Raw genomic sequence first — 24439 nt, forward strand, 5'->3', positions numbered from 1 at the left:
GTGGTGGCTCAGGAAATTGAGCACGGACATCGAGGACAGGAGCTCAGACTGGGAACGTCTGAGCAACGATACCTACCGGACCATCACGGGGTCACCGGGGGAAGTCACAGTGTGTTGCGAAAAATGGTGGGCCTACGACAAAGGGATGTACATATGCCTATGGGGATCAGCCCAAGTATGCCCAGCGAGGCTGTCCATCGCCTTTGTCAAGTGGTGGCAGGACACAGGGTACGGGTTGGAGTGGGATAGAAGCGGGGAAGCTTGCGTCACCCCTCGCATCCGAGTGCCCATCAATGCCACCGAGCTCCTGGCTCAGGTGAGGAAACCCCTACCCACGCCCAAACACACTGACGCCCACGGATGTCCGACCACCACTAGGGGACCTGGGAATGGGTTGGTATTAGTACCAACGGGTAAGTTGGTGTACCAGGGAGTGCACTATGCAGTTGCATCTGTGGTCCTTAACCTAACAGAAGTTCGCCTACCTGCGTTCTGCCCCCGGAAAACCGAGTTGCTGTATCAGGCTCTGCTGAGGGAGATGTTCCGAAGCTTCTATGAGCTGGACTTCGGGGACATCAGTGTGGCAGACCTGTACACAAAAGAAGACACGACCGAGAGGGGCAGACAGCGCAGGGGGGTTTTGAACGATGTTTTCACTGGGTTTAATACCGGGGCCTCAGTTATGAACAGCCTGGATGATGTGCAGCTGGCCCTACAGATTCATGGGCTAAAGTCTCAGCTGCGCAGCATCCTAGGGAAGGAGAATGATGTTTTGGGCTCCACGCTTCACGAGGGGGTGGCTAGGACAGTGCACCTGAAGGAGATTGTTGCCCAGCTAGAGGCTCATGCTCGGACAATAAACACCTTGATTAAGGAGGACCGGCTGGCCTCCGATCAGGCGGCACAGAATGAGGTGTGTGTGCTCTATGGGGCCTGGTTGCTGGGAGAGGGCCGCAGTAACTTGGAAGACCTTAGGCAAGGTCGGGTCCCCTCCTGGATCAGCAACCAGCACCTGGAGGCACTGCACCCCTATAGCCACACCCTCAGCCCATGCCAGCTCTGAGTGGCGTCAGAGGCCTATCCTGTCCCGGTTGACTGTGGGAAATCCAACCACACTATTATGGGTGTGGTTGTGCGAATGCCAGTGATGGGGTCATCCGCCAAACCAGCACCCCTGTATCGTGTGGAGAATGTCGGGGTCATTCGTGGGGGGGTACACGTCCATTTCACAGCGGTCCCACCCTATGTCATTGTGTGGGAGCACACAGTGACGCGTACTGACCTGTCTGGTTGCCGTAGCCGGGGAGCACAGGTGATACCGTGTCCCCAGCACTTGAACGCCTTCAGGAGGTCACAATGCGGGTTTAGCGCTGCTGGGGCAGAACCTATAAATTGCACGATGGAGGTAATGGCACCTGGCCATGTACCTCCACAGATAGCATATGTGGGTGGTGGGACATATTGTGTCGCCACGACTGCCCGCCAGTATAGGCACGGCCCGAGTGAGTGGTGTGATATACCAGACAGCAGCTTTTGCTTTAAACCTAGGGCAGAAGTTCAAGTGGCCCAGGAAAGGATCATTCCAATCCCGGAACCCTCCACAATTCACCTCACGGTACAGTACAATGTAAGTGATTTGCAGAACTATGTTGCCCGGTTTGGGTACTCTATACCACTCTTACCTGAGAAACTCACTGCCTTATTGAAGGCAGTGGACCTCAGTCAAAAACATTACTTCACCCTTGAACAGAAAAACAAAGATATAGCTCTTGGGATCGCAGACATACAGTCACCCGCGTGGTGGGAATGGGGAACGAGGGTAGATATCCCTGTCGGGCTTCGCATGGCCTCCCACACGCTGGTAATTGTACAACTGGTCATTGTAGTGTCTCTCATTATAAACACCTGCAAAGCCAGAAGAGCCCTCAAAGCACACCGGTATCTGAAATTATTCAACAAGCAGCAACAGAAGGACAGCCCAGTATAACCATGAGAAGAATGCCCTTTTGTTTCCAGGTATTCTTTCCTCGTCGGAAACAAAGGACCATTCTGATGCACTGTATCGCAGCACTACTCGCACCCGGAAGCTGGCTAATACCATACACTACGTAAGCTGTCAAAACTTATATACGGCAAAGTTGTACGAACTTACACCATCACGGATGGATAGGGTGAAAGCTGTACAACTTTGCAGGAAAGGACGCAAGGAACACACGCGGCATGGGGTATTTGTTATGCTCTATGTAATGGAAAAATGTAGTACCTTGTTTTGATGTATACCTGAAAGGGGATATGATTATTGTACCTTTTTCTTTAAGGAAAATGATATTGTTTTGTACACACTAACTTTGTAAGGGTTATTAGTTAGAGTAAACAACGGGGATGACTGACACTTGGTAGGCCTTTGGATTTTCTTACATGTCAATTGACACATCCCAGCTATATCCGGTTGTGTCAAGATGGGGGACTGTAGGGTTTGAAAATCCACAACCATGTTTTATTGGAGCCCTCTAAGGGCAAGGTGACCAAAATTGGATTGCCCTATACAGTTTAAAACCAACATTTTCGGCCAATGCAGTGGTCCCGAAAAGCAGGCTGAGATATCTGAATACAGGGGACTGTGGCTCAGAAGCGAGCCATAGATGCCGGCCAATCGAAACAAAGTGCATTCTCAAAGGCCAATCAGGGGACTGAGTCGGGCCTGAAGCAAGGAAATCCCCGGCCAATGGGGACTACCCGGCCCAGGTTTGAATATGTGACTCACCCCTAATCGAGCTATGAGTACAGGCCATCATCACCTTAATCAACTCGGACTAGGGACAATAGTTTTGGGATCACTACAGTTAAGAGGTGGCCCAAAATAATCAAGTCCCAGGACTGACACAATGGGACAGCAGACTTGGAGGAGCCGATGTGCACTCAAAACAATACCCCTGCCCTCACACTTGTAAACACCAATTTAATTGGGCGCGAAGAGGCCGAAATGGAATTGGGTATAAAATACAGAACCAAGAGATTATTAGTGTGACCAGAAGAAAGAGCAGGAGAGCGAGTTAAGAAGCTGAGGGAGAGACGAGCTGGGGCGAACTACCATCTAAAGACCTCCAACCACGCTGATGAGAAGATCCACCATCAGGCCCCAGACTCAATCGGCATACCGAAAGTTTACTCTGCTACCAGATGGCGCAACATCACTGCAAGAAACCGCACCGTATACCGACTCCCGTCCCGGGGACATCAACAAGAAGACACCAATGACCGAAGTGGCTGTGGAAGACAGCATTCACTCCCGCTATTTCGGGAGCCTTTTCCATCAAGCACAAACCAACCAACAACCCAACAACCGCACTCAAAATAGGCTGTGAGTATAATCCAAAGGCCTGCAACTGTCAGTCTAGTCTAGGTAGGAAAGTGGGTTGGTGGGATTGGACTTGGTAAAGTTAAAACAGCGTAAAGCATTTTCGTTATGTCCGTTCTCTCCCATATTTTATTTATAGTTATAGCGTGTGTGTGTTTATTACGTTTGTGGTAGAACCAAATAAAATTGGTTGTCACCTGTTTTTTCCAAGGACTACTTGTCTCCGAGTGTCTATTTAAAGTGCATCGTTCTCCATCCAAATTCTGGAGTTAGAACCAGATAGGGGCATTAGGGCGCTTCGAACCTGCCAAACAAGGGAACAGCAGGCTAGGGAAAAAGAGAGAGGACTATAGGAGCCCTTGGGCTCAGGAGTACCCCGCAGATTAGGTATAAACTGTGCGGGTCGTCACCGTATTCTAGTCCTCCTCTATAAGCTGTTGTTCTCTATCTCCTTAGAGGGTGTTTAGTGACACCCGACCTGCAGGCTAACATAAGTTGCAAGGGTATAAAGGAGACAGAGGCACTAAAGACCCCTGTAATTGGGCAGAAAATAAACCCCCTACAGTGCCATGGGATCTTTTACATGCACCTGAGAGAGCAGACGGGGCCTCAGTTTAACGTCTCATCTGAAAGACAGAACCTCCGACAATGCAGCACTCCCTCAGTACTGCACTGGAGTGTCAGCCTAGATTATGTGTTCAAGTCTCTGGAGTGGAACTTGAACTCACAACCTTTATGGACTCAGAAGTGAGACTTCTACCACTGAGCTAAGGCTGGTGCTTAATGTGCTGGTGCTTAATGTGCTGGTGCTGGACATTAACATAGACATAGAGATAAAGAAGATATTTTATTTGCAGATTCTAACAAAGTTCAGTTCATCTCAACATAAAGAAGTTACTTAACCAATCACCTGATTTCCACTACAATATACAAATTAAGAAAAGAAGTCAAAAGTTGGTGCTAATAACATGAAAAAGGCTACGGTAATATTTTTAAGTAGATTTATTTGAAACAATAGAACCTCACAATGAAGATTGATGACTTTAATAAAATGATCATAATTTATCACAAATACAATTATGGTGGTTTTACTTCCAAGACGATGTCAACTTTAAAATTCAATGAGTTGAATGGGTTCCCAAATATTTAATAAGGGCACTTTATTATGGGTTTAAACACAGTCTTAGCCTATCAAAATTTTCCTTTGTGAATACTGCTTTTAATCAAATACATGTCTCCACAACCCTTTAATTTGGTGCCAAAAAATAAACTCCAACATGTGCATTTATTTCTTCTCTGTTTTGGCACATGGAAAAATGATTAACAAAATTAAAACTCAGGAAAAGTATACATTGTAGGGAAGTGACAAAACTGATACAAAATAAATGCATTTCTTGAACACACTTTACCTCAAGTTTCTATTTTTGTGCATTGTGCACAGCCTCTTTTTGGGCTGGTGTTGCAGCTTCCAGGACAACTGTTTTCTTGTTTAGCAAAATATGACAATTTGCCACCTTCAACCACTGATACAATCACCTGGTTGTTTGTACTGATTATTTAAACCAAAAATATATCCCACATTCTAAACTGGTACATTTTCCTTTAAACTAGTTGTTGCGCATATATTGCACTCCTCTGTAAATTGCCACAGTGAAGCAGTGCGCAGGATATGTGCAATGCATCGAAAATAACAACAAACACCTGACGTCAAGGCATGACGTGTACAATAAATACACTGAAAGGGTACAAGCAACTTCTACACAACTTTATTGAATGTTCTTGTTCATTTGTGTTTAATTTCACCAAATTAAAGCAAACACAAGCCGTAGGCCAAGATTCCAGATAAAGTACCTGTTTGATTAAAAAATCCTAAAACAATGCACCAGTACCAACAGTGTGGCACAGGTGAGATACACCCTCTTCTTGAAGCCTGTCCTCCCATCAGTGATTTTCAATTCTTCTTCTTAAGCAGTCCCTCGGAACCGAGGATGACTTGCTTCCACATTAAAAATGAGTTCTCGGGTGACGGATGAGTCCAATGCGGGACCTACAGTCTCTGTCACAGGTGGGGCAGATGGTGGTTGAAGGGGCGGGTGGGTGGGGTGCTTGGGTTGACGTGTGTTCCTTGCGCTGCTTGCGCTTCCGCTTGCTCCCGGTGAAGCGACTCGAGGTGTTCGGCGCCTTCACGGATGCTTCTCCTCCACTTTGTGTGGTCTTGGGCCAGGGATTCCCAGGTATCAGTGGGGATGTTTCACTTTTTCAAGGCAGCTCTGAGGGTGTCCCTGAAGCGTTTCCTCTGTCCACCTGGGGCTCTCTTGCCGTGTCAGAGCTCCATGTAGAGCACTTGTTTTGGGAGTCTCATATCGTACATACAAAATATATGAAGCATTAGTACTTGAGGTGAGTCCCATCACTCAGTACTTGACCTATTCTCAACTACCTAGCACCGAAGTCTCTTGATCCTTTATCTTCCTGTATTGTGTTCAGCTGTTGACATACACATCTTCCCTTATCTCCCTCTAGCATGTAATAAGAGTCATTGTTAGGGTGTCCCATTGAGAATGTAATGACACCATATGCTCATGTGGAGAGTGTAATATTCTCCAAGTGAAAATTATACATTGGGAGGCTGCCATTCCCTTGATTAAACACCCTGTGTAATTGGCCTGACTGATCTTACAGGAGTTCAAGGACTCAATAAATTTCCTCAGGGAATTGTCCATAGTTGAAGTGTGCAATAGTGGGCTTGGCATCAGTTCAAAGCATTGTGCTTTGAGGCGCTGATGGAATAATTCCCCCCACCTATCCACCATCCACTGCAATAGCCCCAGTGTCAGAAAGATGGTAGATACAATAAAGTAGAGCCAGGTTATAATAGCATTAATAAATCATTTGATATGCTACATTTACTGATGAATCTTGGCTCAATAATGCAGCACATTAATCATTCCAACAGAAAACTAGGTCATTGTGCTTTTTCACAGCAAATGTAAAACAGGCTGGTACTTTGTTGAAAAGCAAAAACAGCACAAATATTTTGTACTCCCAAGCCTCTTGCTGTTGTTTGTTCTTGGAGTCATGGTAAACAGTTTCTCAGCATTTTGTTTGTCAATACCTTTAAAGATCTTGAATGCCCCGACAGGATCCCCTCTCAATCTTCTCTTCCCTAATGTGAACAAACTCTTATTGTAGTTCAGGTGCCTGATGTCAGGTTTCAGATGGATAGCCCTTTGCTGCACCATTTCCATGTGCTATGATGTCATCCTTGTAATATGGTGACCAGAACTCCAAACCAATAATGCACTGTATAGCTCGGCATCATGTCTTGTGATTTGTGTTCTATTCCACATGGTAAACAATCCAAGATCCGGTTTGCCTTGGTTACTGTTGCTAAACGGTTTGAATGATCTTTCCACCAATACCCATAAAACCATTTACTGTGCTACATTGTTCACATTTCCCATGTTGTTTCTTCTTTCCTATTCTCCACACCATGCTTCGTTTTCACCACATATAATGGTGGATAAGACTCTGTGCCAGGAGTGGTATTGGGAAAATTGTCCCCGAGAGGATGGTGAAAAGGCAGCTGGAGGTTTGGCATCTACTAAAAAGGGCCAAGCTTGTTGGGATTAATGACTAGTTGCTGTTCACCAAAGTCTTGGTTTTAAACAAATCAATCAGCCACAGTGCTAGCATTATAACAAAGTCCACAGAATAACAGTACTGAGTGTCGAACTGTTACATGACCTGTTCCAATAACTATATGAAGCTCAGTTAAAATAGTTAGTAGATATTGTACATTTTAAACCCATTAACATTGTATGAACTTTGGGATCTTGTAACTGCTCCTAACTACCATTTGCTTTCTTTTTTTCCATTTGGGAGAATTTATAATTCAACCATCCACTGAAAATATAATTAATTCCTGTAGAGTCTCTTCCCACTGCTCATTGTGTCTCTTTTTGAGTAACTTTTTTTGTTGAGGAAATTCCTATTTCCCAGTTGATGTCTGTATGATATGGTATTTTCTTATGTTTTGTCTAGAATAGTAAAATATCACATATCAGAATAAAGCAGTAAGATTGAGGGAAGACACCAGAATCACAACAGCTGCTGTGAGCGCTGCAATATCTCAAGGTGTTTGCCGCTGCCCTGGAAGAAAGCTGTCCACGGAGATCTAGTGATCTCTGGCATCAATTCCAGCTCTCCCGATCTTAGTTTGAATCTGGGGCAAAATCAAGTGAATCACCAATGTCCAGCAACAGTGATGTCATCAAGTTGTCCAAGCAGCCAATCACATTGAAGATTTCTCACAGGCAGCAAACCAGGAAGTAAAATGCACAGATTATAATTTACTTTTAATAAATTTTACAGAGAGCAAAATAAAGTTTGCAATATACACAGGATTATGGTGGAAGATGAAATATCATAAACTTAAAAAAATAATATTAATGGAAAATTTTGACATTACACAAATATAAAATTAGTTTTTATGGGCCAGAATGGTTGTTCAGCAGTCAATACACCGTTAAAAACCCAGTTACACCTCTTTCAATAAGGCTTAACGTTTATGGGGTTTTTTAATAGCGATATTCCATCGTAAAAGGGGAAGTTTTCATCAGTTCAAGTGATCTGAATTGATTGGCGGCTCTGGGGAGTTCCACAGCACAACCTGTGGCGGAGCAGGGAATGACTGATTGCAACTTCAGGATTTCCACATTTATCTGTGCATGTGCTAAATCCTGAAATTGCGGTCAGTTTCAGAGGGTTAATGACGTTGAACGCTGACGGTTTCGCCGTCACTACCACCGCAAAATCCGAGCTATTATATTTAGTTCTCTGTTTTACATTTACTTCTTTTAATACTGGGTAATTCATATCTTGTGGTACAATCTGGCATGTAATGGCATATATTAGCTAGTCATGAAGAAAGTATACAGGGCGTTAATAAGGTAAATCAGGAAAAAATATTTCCACTGGTTGTAACTAAATGTAAGTTCATCACTAATAGAACGAGGGGAGAGGTTGGGATAATTTTTGATGCAGGGAGTTGTTGGGACATGCATTGCCCTACCAGAAACAGTGGTGTAAGCAGAATCCATAATAGTTTTTAACAGCAAAATTACTACATATTATTTGAAAAAGAACAGTTTAAAAGTGTATGAGGCAAGGACAGGGAAATTGGGATGGTAGTTCTTTGAGTTTTCAGATGGGCAAAAGAGCCTCCTTCTGTGCTTTAAGATTCTATGATTCTAGCTTATTCCAAGCTAGAAGTATTGTAGTTTGAGTTTTTTATGGTTTCTTAAGACACACATGCTCAGGAATTTTCAACATTTATTTTTTTGCTATTCTAAGCAAATGGTGTACACCAATGTTCGCAGGGTAAAAATAAATATATACATTTAATCAATATTTTAGTACCTGTCTGCCTATCGTTATCTATATGCATGAGCAAGTCTATTATTATGTGAGCTGCCTTTCAGTGTGTTATGTGAACTGCCCCTTGCATGTGTCTGATTAACATCTTCAAACTTCTGAAAAAGGGATCGAGTATTCTACTGTATTTACACTGCTGTTGCTGATCTGGGAGCAGTAGGTGCAGGTATCAGCTCTTCCCAGAGCAGACTTTCCAACTTCTTTCCATGGTTGTAGCTGCTGCTCATCTATTTTCCAGCAACCTATGCTGGACTTATCTTCTCTGTGAAATATTCACATTGAAAAATCACAGTGCAACACAATGCTGTATTCCTGTGTCATGCTGCATGCATAGCTGAAAGACATGAAAAACAGAGAGAAGACAGGCATAAGAAGAGAAGCACAGAGGGAGAAACAGGAATAAGAGACACATGCACAACAGGGAAACACAAGGTGCAATGAAGAAACCCGTGCAAGCAAAGGTTCCAGAGCAGAGATGAAATTAAGGACAATAAGATGTGCTTGATGAAACATTGAGGGAAGCAATAGCTGGAGAAGTTGCCATGTCAAAACTCTGTCCCTGCATTGCTTCTGTCTATCTCCCTGTCTCTGCACCTGTTTAATATGTTACATCTCCAGCTTTTTCCAGTTCTGATGAAGGGTCACTGACCTGAAACGTTAACTCTGTTTCTCTCTCCACGGATGCTGCCTGGCCTGCTGAGTTTTTCCAGCATTTTCTGTTGTTATTTCAGATTTCCAGCATCCGCAGTATTTTGCTTCCATCTCTCCCCGACTTCCTCTCTGATCTCTCGTACTTGGGATCCCATCTCCCACTTTCACTCTGACTTTGTTATGTGACTGAAAATTCAAACTTCTTGTGTTCCTGGTTGCCATGGAGACCAGCCTAAAGAAAACAAGCACAGAACATTTAAACCTTGAAGAATGGGTAAAATATCGAGTGAATGATCAGAAAACCAGCCTTCCAACCGTGGTTTAACAGCAATTCCCTGGGGCGCGCCTTTTTAAATTATTTATTTCATTTTTTTAATATAATATTGTAAAATATTAAACGCCATCAATTAAGATTGGTTTTCATTGATCAAAAAATCTATTTCTTTCTTTCGATTTTATCTAGGAGATATCTGGCTGGAAAGTAATGAACAACACACAGCATGAAGCCGCTGCACCAACTTGATGGGCAAATGATGTAAGATGCACTGAAACGCATCGAGCGGTGGGACTCGCACAAATAGTCCAACCCCAAATTGCCAAGCCTGCACCAACATCAGCAACATCTGTACCGAGCAGCCCCTTCTTTTGTTTCTGAAGGAGACCGAACCTGCTGCATCCGTCCGTTCCTCTTTTATCTCTGGCTCACTCTGCATAGTCTAATGGGGTTGCAATTGGTCCCCTTATTTTAATCGCAAATCTCCATCTTCTCAGGGGCTGCGGAATCTCCTGGATCCCATCCGCGGACTCTTATCTCGCAGTATGGAAACATTTGGTGCAGTATAATTAATACAAATCGGATAATACGGTGTAATAGCTATTGTTTTGTATACTATTCTTATTTCTCTGTGGGATGTTTTAATGCCCTCTATGGGTAATAGCGGTGCCCCCAGTAAATGTACATCAGATATTAATTGCTAGAACTATGCAGACGTAATGCCGGATAAGGAAAAGGCTATCCAGTTACAGGAGCGCGGAGCTGCGGTAGAATGAGAGTGGAGTCTGTGTTGTTGACATTAATTAGTGTCAGTGGCTGTCTCCGCTCCCAGCTCACTGACACACATGGCGGTAGAGCTTGCTCGGCGCCCCATGGACCTTTCCCTTCTATTCTCAGCCTTCAGTCAGTTTAAAAAGACCCCAGGTACCGTGCTCCCCAGACACACTCCGGAAACGCCACTGAGACTGAATGAAGCTGCGTGTCATTCTGCATTGTGGCTGGACTGCATAATTCCCAGATTATATCGGAATAAAGAGAAACTGCTAGGATACACTAATATATTACGGAATAGTCATGCAGTGAGAAGCAAATGAAGTCCCGACAATCGCTTGCCTTATTTTCAGCACTCTATGGTATATGCAGAAAATATTTATGGTACCTGGATGTTAAATAGAATTCCCCTCACCCTATTTACCATTTATCTCACTGTGTGGCGTGTTTTAAGCTAGCAGACATGCAATGACTGCGTTACGGGTTAGCTCTGCTCTTGTTCCTTAGATCCTGCACTTCAGATATATTTGCTCATTTAAATTAGTTAAAATCTAAATCTGTACAATTCGCATTTTTCGATTAGACGTCCCAATAATTTCATCAAACTAAGAAGATGCCACTTTGTGTTTCATTAAAATCAGCCCCTGTGCACTCATCTCTGGCTGTGAAATGGGTGCAAAGTATTTCACCTTTATGGAGGGGCAGGGATTGGCTCCTGGGAATAGAGACCGGAATCTCCCAGAACACCTTCACCTAGTGATTGAGAAAAACACTTGGACTGAAGCAGACTGGGGCTCCAATTAATTCCAGGCCTCTGCTGATGTTGAGCAAAAGTGAAACAAATTTTATTAGATTAACAGATCCATAAAATTTCTACCTACATAGAATATACAGCACAGAAACAGGCCATTCGGCCCAACCAGTCCATGCAGGCAGTTCTGCTCCACTCGAGCCTCCTTCCATCCTTCCTCACCTAAATCTATCAGCAGAACCCGCTATTCCCTTCTCCCTCATATGCTTATCTAGCTTCCCTTTAAATGCATCTATATTATTCGCCTCAACCACTCCCTGTGATAAATTAATATAAGAACATAAGAAATAGGAGCAGGAGTAGGCCAATCGGCCCCTTGAGCCTGCTCCGCCATTCAATAAGATCATGGCTGATCTGATCCTAACCGCCAATCCACTATCACAGAACCATCTCCTGAATCTAACAGAATTAGACACACGAAATAGGAGCAGGATCAGGCTACACGGCCCCTGGGCCCGCTCCGCTACCCACAGGGCCATGACCGATCCGAACCTAGACTCATGTCCAAATTTCTGCCTGCTCCCCGTAACCCTTAATTCCCTTCTAGGAAACTGTCTATTTCTGTTTTAAATTTATGTAATGATGTAGCTTCTACAGCTTTTTGGGGCAGCATATTCCATGGACCTACCACCCTCTGAGTGAAGTAGTTCCTCCTCATCTCAGTTTTGAAAGAGCAGCCCCTTATTCTAAGACTATGCCCCCTAGTTCTAGTTTCACCCATCATCGGGAATATCCTCCCCGCATCCACCCGATCCAACCCCTTCACAATCTTATATGTTTCAATAAGATCGCCTCTCATTCTTCTGAACTCCAATGAGTAGAGTCCCAATCTACTCAGCCTCTCCTCATATGTCCATCCCCTCATCCCCGGGATTAACCGAGTGAACCTTCTTTGTACTGACTCGCGAGCAAGTATGTCCTTTCTTAAGTATGGACACCAAAACTGTACGCAGTATTCCAGGTGCGGTCTCACCAATACCTTGTACAACTGAAGCAATACCTCCCTATTTTTATATTCTATCCCCCTAGCAATGAAAGCCAACATTCCATTGGCCTTCTTAATCACTTGCTGCACCTGCATACTAACCTTTTGAGTTTCATGCACCAGTACCCCCAGATCCCTTTGTACTTCAGTACTTTCCAGTTTCTTGCCATTAAGATAATAACTTGCTCTACGATTTTTCCTGCCAAAGTGCATAACCTCACACTTTCCAGTATTGTATTCCATCTGCCAAATCTCTGCCCACTTACTTAGCCTGTCTATGTCCCCTTGCGGGTTTTTGATGTCCTCCTCACTCACTACTTTCCCTCCCATCTTAGTATCATCTGCAAACTTTGATATGTTACACTCGGTCCCCTCCTCCAAATCGTTAATATAGATTGTAAAGAGTTGGGGACCCAGCACTGACCCCTGCGGAACACCACTAGTTACTGATTGCCAGTCTGAGAATGAACCATTTATCCCAACTCTCTGCCTTCTGTTAGATAGCCAATCCTCTATCCATGCCAGAATATTACCCCAATCCCGTGATTTTTTATCTTAAGCAATAATCTTTTGTGTGGCACCTTGTCAAATGCCTTTTGGAAGTCTAAATACACTACGTCCACTGGTTCCCCTTTATCCACCCTATATGTTACTTCCTCAAAGAACTCCAGCAAATTTGTCAAACATGTAGGAAATCACACAACACCAGGTTATAGTCCAACAGCTTTATTTGAAATCACAAGCTTTCGGAGCGCTGCTCCTTCGTCACCTGGACTATAACCTGGTGTTGTGTGACTTCCTACATTTGTCCACCCCAGTCCAACACCGACATCTCCACATCATTAATATATCCTGTACCTGTAGATAAACTTGCAGAATAGGCATATAATTGTCAAATGAATTTCAACATAGATAAGTGTGAGGTATATTTTGGAAAGAAAAATAAGGTCACATATTACTTGGAAAATAAGAATCAAAATGGGGTAGAGGCGCAAAGGGATCTGGGAGTACAAATACACAAATCACTAAAAGTAGTGACGCAGGTTAATAAGGCCATAAAAAGCAAACCAGGCACTCGGGTTTATTTCTAGAGGGATTGAATTGAAAAGTAGAGAAGTTATGCTAAACTTGTATCGAACCTTGGTTAGACCACACTTGGAGTATGGTGTACGATTCTGGTTGCCATATTATAAAAAGGATATAGAGGCACTGGAGAGGGTGTAAAAAAGATTTACAAGGATGATACAAGAAATGCAAAGGTATACATATCGGGAAAGGATGAACAGGCTCTTGAAAAGAGAAGGCTGAGGGGTGGCCTAATAGAGGTCTTTAAAATTAAAGAAAGTTTTGACAGAGTAGACAGCGAGAGAGTGTTTCCACTTGTGGGGAAGAGCAAAATTAAAGGCCATCAATATAAGATAGTCATCAAAAAATCAAATAGGGAATTCAGAAGAAACTTCTTTACCCAAAGAGTGGTGAGAATGTGGAATTCGCTACCACAGGGAGTGGTTGAGGCGAATAATATAGATGCATTTAAGGGGAGGCTAGATAAGCACATGAGGGAGAAGGGAATAGAGGATTCAGCATAAACAGCGGCATGGACTGTTTGGGCCGAATGGCTTGTTTCTGTGCTGTCTATTCTATGTAATTCTATGTAGGTCCAGAATATTTTAATCTAAATATGAGAAGGGTGGAATTGGGGTTCGCGTTATCGAAGAATCTTTCATTGTTGTCACTCCAGGGGCCGATATTCTTTCAAACAGCTCATGCTGCTCCATCCAGTTTATTGGTCGTAAGTGTTTCTGCCGCTGTTTCCAAATGATACTCTTCATAGAAATACTGTGACATCAGTGGCTGGATGGCAACTGGTTATGGTGATGATCAGTAATGGTGAAGTCAATGGAACACGAGACATTGCAGCGCTGGAGAGGGCAAACACAAATCAAATGAAACCCACCGTTTCTATGGGGCGTATTTACAAGGAGAGTCGGCAGCGTTGAGTCTGTACACAGAGTGAATGGTCATTTCAGTCACTGTGTGCAACAGTCGCTGATTCAGTGTGATTGAGGTTTATTTTTCCATAGCCTCTTAGAGAGAAACCTACATAACATTTACCAGCGGGACTGGAAATGTACAGCTCAAGGCTCGGTTCACCCATGACTCGTTTCAATTAAAGCCAATGCGAGCGGGTATTGTGGCTCAACAAGTACACCTGTTTCCATAGAGACGGCATCATCCTTTCATCATCACTTCAAAGACCATAGCATCCTTGTCTGCAATTATTCAGCCATCTCGGCTTCCAACATCCGCCAGGAATTCAGCGGCACAGTGAACTGTTTATATCCCCCCCCCCCCAACACACACACACACCTGTATACACACACACATACAGACACACACCTGTATACACACACATACACACCTGTACACACACACACCTGTATACACACACACACATGTATACACACACACATACAGACACACACACCTGTATACACACACACACACACACACACATACTGTACATACACACACACACAGACATGCATACACACACTGACACATACATACACACTGAGACAGACAGACACACTGACACATACATACACACACACACTGACACACACACACACACACAGGTACATACACAACTGACATACACATACAATCACTGACGCACAGATATATACACACATGCATAGACACACATCCATATTTATATATATATATAGACACAGACACTCATACACACGCGTATACACATGCACACAAATATTTTACGTTTTGTGCATTTCAGGGAGTGTTCAGAGGTGTTACACTTCCTCCCGCCAATCACCTTTTCACTGTCCCGCCGATGCAAGGTTTTCCCGCCATCGATTAAATATAATTTCTACACATCGCGATACGCGATGAATTTCCTTTCGCATTAATTTATTGCTAAGGGATCTTGTAGCAAAGCAAACTTGTAAAGTCGCAGATGATCAACAACCAATGCTTAAATATAAACAGTTAAAATACTTAAAAGGGTCGTCATTACTACGTTTTGTTGACAGAGAACTCTGTCTAACACACAAGACACGCGAGATGCATCGCTTTTTCTCAAATGGAATTCTAATTTCTGAATGCACCATTTCGGTATTAAACTCTTATTATTCAGTATATACAGAGGGATGAATGGCATTTAAACAGCTAGCTTTTTCCGGTCAACCCTTTGCTGCCTTTATCAAAGATGGAATTGAACATATGATAATAAATGTTCCTATTCCTGCTCGTAAAGGCATTTTCAATGGCGGAGCCCTAAATCCATTGAAAATGCAGCCAGCTTTCCCCAGTGCAGCTGTATCGGCGGCGTTGTGTGCTCTGTGTAACTCGGCGACGCTCCTCGGGTTTTTTTTTCCTCTGTCAGGGAGATTTTATGAGTTCTAACCTTCCCTCCCTTTCCATCTCTAATGTGATTCAGCTCAGCCCTCTGACTCAGGGCAATCGCAACATCCCGGATCCCGCCGGTACAGACACCTCAGCCTCACTCCATGCCTCCCCTGTCAAATGCCGCGCATTTTCACCATCCCAGAATGGAGCCGGGAGTTCTCATATTCCTGCTGTACGTGATGATCATCCACGAATTGGTTTGTGGCTGGATGGAGTACAAAAGGCAGGCTGCCAAACCCAAAAAGCAAGCACGCCCCGTCTGGTCTTCGAGGTGAGTCGTTTTATTGCAATACATTTAGTTTCAAAAAATGTTAAAAAAAATAATTGAGTTATCCCTATTTAGTTAAAATAAAAGTCTAAATGCTTACTTAAAATATTCGTATTATTTATTGATATTATTTCAACCAAAGATTTTAATAGTTCTGACAGTAGATTGTATCTATATTTGCCAGCTAAGAATCGTATTTATTTTCAGTAATAGATAGAAAAGACTTGCATTTGTATAGTGCCTTTCACAACCTCAGACGTCCCAAACCAACGAAGTACTTTTTTGAAGTGTTCTCAGTGTTGTAATTTAGCAAATATGGCAGCCACTTTGCGCACAGCAAGCTCCCACAGACAGTAATGCAATAATGACCAGATAATCTGTTTTAGTGATGTTGGTTCAGGAATAAATATTGGCCAGGACTTCCCTGCTCTTCCTCGAGATAGTGCCGTTGGATCTTTTACATCCATCTGAGAGAGCAGACGGGACCTCGGTTAAACGTTGTGAATCTTTGGAATCTCTACCCCAGAGGGCTGTGGAGGCTCAGTCAATGAGTATATTCAAGACTGAGATCGATAGATTTTTGGGCACTAAGGGAATCAAGGGATATGGGGAGAGGGCGGGAAAGTGGAGTTGATGCAGAAGTTCAACTATGATCTTATTGAATGGCGGAGCAGGCTCAAGGGGCCGTATGGCCTACTCCTGCTCCTATTTCTTATGTTCCTTATGGCACATAGGGCTGGAGGAGGTTGTGGAAATAGGAAAGGGTAAAGCCATGGAGGGACTTGTCAATGAGGACAAGGATTTTGAATTTGTTGCGATGAGGAATGGGGAGCCAGTGGAGATGGGTTAGGATAGAGTTGATAGAGGAGCAGGACTTAATGAGGGATAGGACATGGGCATCAGATTTGGATGTGTGATAATTCCACAGGATGGAATTTGAGAGGCTGGCACAAAGAGCTTTACTGGAGTCAAGCCTGGAGGTGATGAAAGTGTGGATAAGAGTTTCGGCAGCAACTGGAGTAGGGTAGCGACAGAGGTGCAAATAGACACAGGTTTTGTGGAGGTGAAAATAGACAGTCTTAGTGGTAGTTAATTTGGGGGTACAACGCACAGCTCAGCATCAAATGGGACACCAAGGTTGCACATCTGTTTCAGCCTGTGTGAACAGCCAGTGAAAGAATTATGACATGGGGTTAAGGTATGGAGATTTTGGTGGAAACTGCACATAGTGGCTTCCATTGTACCAATGCTGAAGAAAGCTTTTGCTCATCCATGTCTTGGTGTTGGGCAAATAGTCAGATAGCATAGAAGGTGGCTGTGGAGTCAAGGGTGCTCAATGGTATGAAAGAGTATGAGAGGGTAAATAGTAAAGGATTATTTCCAACAGTAGGTGAATCGGTAACATGGAGGCATAAACGTGCGAATCATACTAAAAGCATAAAGGGGGCAGTTAGATTTTTTTTCATGCAAAGGGTTATTAGAAAAGGTAAAACGTTACCACAAATGGATGTTGGCGCCAAATCAATCACAATATGGGAAAGAAAATTAGATAAACACAAAGAAAACAAAATATTGAAGGGTACAGGGAAAGAGCATGTGTGGAGCGAGCAGAAATGTAGGTGTAAATGTCACAAGTAATCTACTTCTTAAGTAATAAGTGTTAATTACTGCCAGTCAACCTCCCTGGCACTGAAAATGAACTATTACAGGTGTTTCAGTCTCATTCTTTCAGATTTTAATTGTTGTTGGAGATATTGAAAATGTTAAATTTAAAATGTTTACATATTTTTTACTTTTCCTCTCTTGTCTCTTTTTTCTCTCTCAATCCAATCTTTCTCTCCCTCTCTTTATTTCTCTTTCTGTACCTCATTTGACATTGAATTCACCCACTTTAATTTATGCTCTTTCTCAGTCCTTGCGCTGTTGATTTCACAATCCTTCAATTTGATCGGTTAAGGAGATACACAGTTGCTTGCTCTGTTCACTCAGGTCCCAGATGCCCCGTTTCCCTTGCTGTGACCTTATCAGCTTGCACTTTCAGCAACATGCCATGCAAAAAATGTAAAAGCTTAAACATGGAAGGGACAGTCTAACGAATGGCGTACGCCATTAGATGCCATACTACAGTAACATTTGGTCCAAATGTGTTCACAGGATCACAAGATAGACACAGATGAGGAAGGCCATTTAACTCGTTTGAGCTCTTTCATCCCAAAAGAACTTAAATCACCCCATTCCAGTATCTAACTGTTTCTTAAATGATTTGTGTGCTTTTGCATCTACTACCTTACCCAGAGGTCTATTCCATATATTGATCACTCTCTTTGTGAAGGTTTTCCAGAAATCAGACCTACATTTTTCCTTTTTCTTGAATGGACCAATGATCCCTTGTCCAACTGTCACAGTTTGGCTTGAAGCTATGCTGTGGATTTACAGTTTGTGTCCTGTTGACTTTTAAATACCAATATGAAACCCCCCTTTATAAGGTTGCCTTCTTTTGATGCTGAATATCCAATGTTGTTGGTCTTTCCTCATAATTCAGCTCTCTGACACTAGGGAGCAACTCCATAGCTTTTGTGTTCAATGCCTCCAAGACTGCAATATTGCCCTGTGTTGCAGTGATCAAAACACAGCATATGCAAGGTATAGTCTAACCAAAGAATTGCAATCTTAGTATGAGATCCTCCAACTTATACTCTACTGTTTAATTCAGAACTCTGTTTGCTTTGGTGACTGATGTTCCTTAGTGACTGGACATGGACAATCTACTGATACCCTCCTTTAGCATATGTGTGTCACCCATTTTTCTTCATATGTACAACACTTTACACTTATTAATATTGAATGTCATCTACTACTGCTGTCTCACTTAGTGGTCTGTGTCCAGATTTATCATTAATATTGGTTAAGGGTAGGTAGTGGATCTAACCATTGTTGCACTGGAACCAGTAACATAGAGGGGGTTTGATGTCTGTTGTCATTCAATGTGACTGGACTATTTTCCACTCTTATTAATTTATGATATCAAAAAAGTCAGAAAATAAATAAATCGCCTTCAACCCAATATGTATAGAACAATTTTTTTTTAAATTAGGAAATATAGTAAATGATTTAAGAGTGCAGCTTTTGTTTTGATAGTGTTCGTTTTTTTTATTTGACTGGAAAGTACCAAATGTTGACTTCATCACAGTGTCATCACATGCAATTACATTTCAAAGTGATTTATATCATGGACTTGCAGCAAATGAAAGAACAGATTTTCCAGACATCTTTGTGAAGCTAATGTCCTCTTAAATACCAAATATTCATATCTTGTGCTTATAAAATCTGGTATCCTCACAATTTATACACAATCTTTACTGTTACATGCTTCACCTTACATGGTGACAGTCACTGTGGTTGGTCTTCTTTGTAACTGAAGGACTGGATAATTACTGTGCTATTAGTAAGACCTTTACAGGCATTTGTGAAATAAATCTGTGTTGAAGTGCACACCATGAACTTAACAGATGCTAGGCTGATTCATTAGAACGAATGCAGTGAAGAGTTTATGAAATAATCTCCGTAGTTTGAGGTTTGTTAACTCCTTATATACTAACTCTGACATTCTTGGGCTAGTCCGCTTCAAAAGGAGGCACCCCCATATTAGCGAATGCTCTAGAAGAGAGAAAGGCAGAAGATTACTTCAAGCTAAATTGTGACACGAGGACAGGGGCCACAAGTTCAAATGAGTGAAAGGCTAATTTAAGACTGATGTCAGTAAGTGCTTGTGATCAAAAAGTGATCCGCACTTGGAATGGACATCTGGTAGGTATTGGGAGCAAAATCCCTGGAATCATTTGAGAAACAGATGCTGTAAAGGGGGTCTCTTTTCTGGATGAATGAGCTCAGATGGACAAATGTCCTTCCTCATCCACATTGTAACAATTTGGGCTCTCACACAGCTCTTTTTATTCATGGTCACAACAGGTTGTAGTTTCCATAGATAAACCTGCATTCCTTATGATCTGAAACTTATAATTTAAAACATGCAATGAACAGGAATTGTGTGTCTCAGATTTAACAATACACCCCCATATACCTCATACATCCCTGAACTCATACGTTACACATTACAAAACATAGGGATGCCTACTGTACCCTTCTGATCTCTTGTATTGATGCAAATACACAATGTTGCCAGACCGTATGGTGTAGGTTAAAATCACAAACCAATTTATTACAATAAATACATTCACGCAGAGGCAACACAAAAACAGCAAAAGAATGTTAGACTTACACACACCTTATTCCTTGACTAGAAAATAGCAATATGTTCCAAAATTGAGTTATTTCTGAGAATCATTAAACTAAGACTTTTGCTGATAGTCAATGTGTGATAAGCCTCTTCCCCACAGAGTTCTATCTGCTGCAGTGGCCTGTAAGTGTGATTGAATAGAGTGAACTGAAGAACAGGGCGAGCTGGCAACTGCATATATCCCTGCAACTCGCATTTTATACCTCAGATCAAAGGAGGCCTTTTCACAATAGGGAATTGCTTTGAGGAAATTACAAATTCTCTCTCAAACTATCGCTGATCAATATTAATTACTTCTATTACCTAAGCAAATTAGATGTGAACAGCAGCTCATTCTCCTCTCCCACTGTCTGGAGCATGTTTACTAAGTCAGGATCAAAGCAACACCTACTGGAACTGTACCAGTATCTACAGTGTCTGAACAGTCTTGCAGATGCTCGATGTCCATATGAAATGAGTGCTGCTTGGATCACCACTTCCTTTCATCACATCCTTGCTGTTATTCTTACAGGGCTTGACAGGGTAGATGCAGGGAGGATGTTTCCCCTGGCTGGGGAGTCTAGAACCAGGGGTCACAGTCTCAGAATAAGGGGTTGGCCAATTTGGACTGAGATGAGGAGAAATTTCTTCACTCAGAAGGTGGTGAATCTTTGGAATTCTCTACCCCAGAGGGCTGTGGAGGCTCAGCCATTGAGTATATTCAAGGCTGAGGTCGATAGATTTTTGGATGTTAAGGGAATCAAGGGATATGGGGATAGTGCAAGAAAGTGGAGTTGAGGTAGAAGATCAGGCATGATCTTATTGAATGGAGGAGCAGGCTCGAGGGGCCGAATGGCCTACTCCTGCTCCTATTTCTTATGTTCTTAAGTTAGAGATGTATTGATAATTTTCTGCATAGCTGATTGTCATTTACTGGTTCTGTTCGTTATTGCTGCCGTGTGAGAAATAAAGTGAATGAACCTATTGCAGCCTGACTGACAACTGCCTAAAGCTGCACCATATCTGTTATTGGGGCCTGTTCCCCCCGGGTGGTGGATACAGATTCAATAGTAGCCTTCAAAAGGGAATTGGATAAATACTTGAAGGAGAAAGAATTGCAGAGATATGGGGAAAGAGCGGGGTAGTGGGACTAACTGGATTACTCTTCGAAAGAACCAGTGCAGACTCGATGGGCCAAATGGCCTCCTTCTGTGCTGTACTATCTATTCTATGATATCAATATTCTTACAATATGTAAGACCCAAACATCCAGACGAGTAGTTGAATACATCAACAAGCAGCACGCTTTTAATATTCACCATTTGGCTCAATCTGCACTGATTTGGATATAAGAGAGTGTTTTGGTGCATCTATCTGCAAATAAGCACCCTGTTCTTAGAACACCACTGACAAACTCTTCCCTAATTCTATCATAACTAGAAACTGCTGCTATGTTCAATCCCCTTGGGAGGCATTACTGAAAGTTCATTGTTCATTCTGAATTGTGATTAAAATGACTAATTTGTCACATTGTCTAAATAAGAACATTTTCTTGTTCGTAAATTTACAGCACAGAAGGAGGCCATTTGGCCTGTTGTGTCAATTTGAAGAGATACTAAACCATCGCATGCTGTATTAAAATGGTCTTGATGTATTTGTGATTTGCACTGAAGCAGCTACAGGATTTAAAGTCAATCTATTGCATTGCATTAACTAGGGGTTATCGCAACCTATGGCCACACAAAGACGTGTAGCAGAATCAACACTGAGGTTTTACTCAAATTACCGTAAGTTCTTTCTTTGAAGATTAGTGTACCATTATTGCTCACCAATTTGGAAATTTAGCTTTGAACTATTGAGCAGAAGTTTTGATCGAGCAAAAGGAAAGGCAATGACAATGTTTCTTTAAGCACTGGCATTGCATTTGCCGACTTAAAAATCGCCACCCTTCAAAATGTAATTCCTTGTGTGAAGCACCTTGAGACAAAGTGATAAGATGCTATATAAATGCGAGTCTGTCTTTGTTGCGTTAAACATGTCCATCTCTCTAATTGCTAGGTATGTGACGTGCGGAAGCCCAGCACAAGTCAGGTCTCCGATCCGTTATATAAAACGTGAGAAATTCAGAGACTGGAGAAAGTCTGGACGCATAGTGAGAAAAGCGTGAACAAAAACTGTAAATCAGAACTGATTATCAGCCTGGAAATCTGTCACATTCCTAATGTGTGTATGATTTCTATAATCCCAAGGAGCTGCCTACATCCACCAGAGTACATTGATGCAGTCTGTCACATCAAACACCCTTCCAGTGTCTTATAGTTTCTACGAAGGAAACATGTCATATGAAAACAATTAGAATGTTGATGTATTCATAATTTTGCATGAGAAACAAAATATGTTGCATTATTTATTGTATTTCTGTATGCTGCGATGAATGAGTGTATTTCTACATCTGACAGAACTATAGTAATATCAGTAGTGTGATTAGCTGCTAAGATCCACTGACAAAGGGTAGTGCTTTTCACCAATTGCTCTCACGAAGGCTTGTGTTCTCTGCACATAATATTTCCAAAATTGCAAGCGTGCAAAGTGACCCATTAGAAAGCATCTGCAATACTGGAAAAATGTAAGAGACATATAGGACCTTTTTTTACCACATTGTAAAGCTTAAGGACAGATGAGAATGACTGCTCCGTTAGGCTGCTGACCTCACACTTCACACATTGGTAACCTGCCATGGTCTTTGCAGCCAGGACAAATTAGGGATCAAATGGAGGAAAGAAATAAACCCTGGTCTCGGCAAATGATTGGAATTCTATTTCGCTCACAAATATCTTTAAATATGGATGAGTCCCGTTCACAAATCTACAACATACATTACGGTTCACAATCGAACGTGATTTCCTGGTTCACGGAAGACATGTTAACTGGTCTTAAAGAGCTTCTGAAGCTCACCTTCATCTCACAAACCAAGTATTTCTAATAAGAATGCACCTTGAGTTCTGAGTATTAAAATGTTATTTCTGTTTTTGAAATATACACATTGTTTCTTTCATAAAATATGCCAAAATATTTTCTTCAAGCTTCAAATAGTGAATATTAGAACACACGGAAATCTAGGGAGACAAAGACATTCATCATATCCCTGGAATAAATTAAAAAATATCAATCAAAATATTTTTGATTTTTATTGCAAAAAATGCTTCAATAATTTACATGACAACAGCTCTAACACAACAGTGTAAGATTCCAATCACTTCAATATTTATTACAGATGAAAAAGAACTATCCCTGTTTCAGAAAAGTCTTAAATGATCTGTGAAAATGTCACAAAAAGCATCCAAACTTGCGCTTTCTGATGTTATACGTATGTATCTGGATATTTATTCTGTGATTATTAAATATGTTTATTTATCTTGTGTCTGTTGATCAACTGTATGATGTTTGTTCTAATCTGTATGGCTTTTGTAGGCAATATGTTTGGGTAATTTGAGATTTAATTACTAAATATGCAAATCATTTGATATACAAGAACAATACAATGCTTAGGCTAATCTATAGAACTCCAATTCTAGAGTTTAGAAGAATGAGAGGTGATCTCATTGAAACATCTAAAATCCTTAAGGGGCTTGACAGGGTAGATGCAGGGGGGATGTTTCCCCTGGCTGGGGAGTCTAGAACTAGGGGTTACGGTCTCAGAATAAGGGGTCGGCCATTTATGACTGAGATGAGGAGAAATTTCTTCACTCAAAGGGTTGTGAATCTTTGGTATTCTCTACCCCAGAGAGCTGTGGATGCTCAGTCATTGAGTATATTCAAGACAGAGATCGATAGATTGTTGGAAGGGAATCAAGGGATATGAGGAAAATGTGGGATGGTGGAGTTGAGGTAGAAGATCAGCCACAGCTGGAATACTGTGTGCAGTTCTGGTCACCACACTATAGGAAGGATGTGATTGCATTGGAGAGGGTGCAGAGGAGATTCACCAGGATGTTACCTGGGCTGGAGTGCTTCAACTATAAGGAGAGACTGGACAGGCTGGGGTTGTTTTCCTTGGAGCAGAGAAGGCTGAGGGGGGACATGATTGAGGTGTACAAAATTATGATGGGCATAGATAGGACAGATAGAAAGGAACTTTTCCCCTTAGTAGAGGGGTCAATAACCAGGGGGCAGAGTTTCA

The 24439-nt window shown here is 42.2% G+C and overlaps 1 long non-coding RNA gene and 1 pseudogene across 1 annotated transcript; both read left to right on the forward strand.

Moving 5' to 3' along the window:
- Nucleotides 1-226: 226 nt before the first annotated feature.
- Nucleotides 227-4508, forward strand: LOC147101817 (uncharacterized; annotated as a pseudogene).
- Nucleotides 4509-9471: 4963 nt separating this feature from the next.
- On the forward strand, nucleotides 9472-23680 carry LOC147101818 (uncharacterized). The gene is made up of 3 exons (XR_015073404.1): nucleotides 9472-10262; nucleotides 15747-15986; nucleotides 22318-23680. It is a non-coding gene; the product is annotated as an uncharacterized LOC147101818 (long non-coding RNA).
- The last annotated feature ends 759 nt before the right edge of the window (nucleotides 23681-24439 follow it).

This window comes from Somniosus microcephalus, chromosome 23 (assembly GCF_052327205.1).
Source record: "Somniosus microcephalus isolate GS21.2 chromosome 23, FLI_Smic_1.0, whole genome shotgun sequence".
NCBI lineage: Eukaryota > Metazoa > Chordata > Chondrichthyes > Squaliformes > Somniosidae > Somniosus > Somniosus microcephalus.